A 614-nucleotide genomic window follows, 5' to 3' on the forward strand; every position below is an offset into this window, starting at 1 on the left:
CGTTGACATTGTTGCTAGCGGTGGAGCAGAAACTAGCGATGGTGGGGTGCTGGCATGCCTTTACGTAGTCTCTGTTTTTCGCTTTGTACATGCGATTCCACCGCTCTGATCCCCATTGGCCCAAGTTTGAAAATCTTCCTGACTCGCTTCGCCTTTAAGTAGCTCTGGTTTTCGCTTTGTAAGAGATCGCCACCGCTCTGATCCCATTGGGCCAAAGTTTGAAAATCTTCCGACACATAAGCAGTTCGCTCATAAGCATTTTCAGGCACCGACCTGAACCAAGGATACTCGTTGTTTCAAGCCATTGTCATGAAATTGCATTCCCCCGGTGTTTCAGACGGCTATCAACAATTACTGTATCGCATGCTGCCTAAATTACAAATCCCGCGAAATTACAAATCTCACGACTACGGCCACGTCAACACCCGCCACGAAGCAGCTTGATGGTTTTGGAGTGGTTAAGCTTAGGATAGCGATTGGTCAGGGGATAGGACCTGTACAAATGGGTTTATGTACCGCGACAAGCAGCGCAAAAGTCTAACGTGTTTTAAAAAACTATCCGACAAACAGGATTGACTGCATATTTCAGCCGTGGACAGGACACAACACATTTC

General features: G+C 47.1%; 1 protein-coding gene across 1 annotated transcript in view; it reads right to left on the reverse strand.

The window, feature by feature from the left end:
- scp2b (sterol carrier protein 2b) overlaps nt 1–614 on the reverse strand; it is a 67,510-nt gene that overhangs the window by 20,205 nt on the left and 46,691 nt on the right. The gene's annotated exons all lie outside the window — the stretch shown is intronic.

This window comes from Etheostoma spectabile, chromosome 9 (genome assembly GCF_008692095.1).
Source record: "Etheostoma spectabile isolate EspeVRDwgs_2016 chromosome 9, UIUC_Espe_1.0, whole genome shotgun sequence".
In the NCBI taxonomy this organism is placed as follows: Eukaryota; Metazoa; Chordata; class Actinopteri; order Perciformes; family Percidae; genus Etheostoma; species Etheostoma spectabile.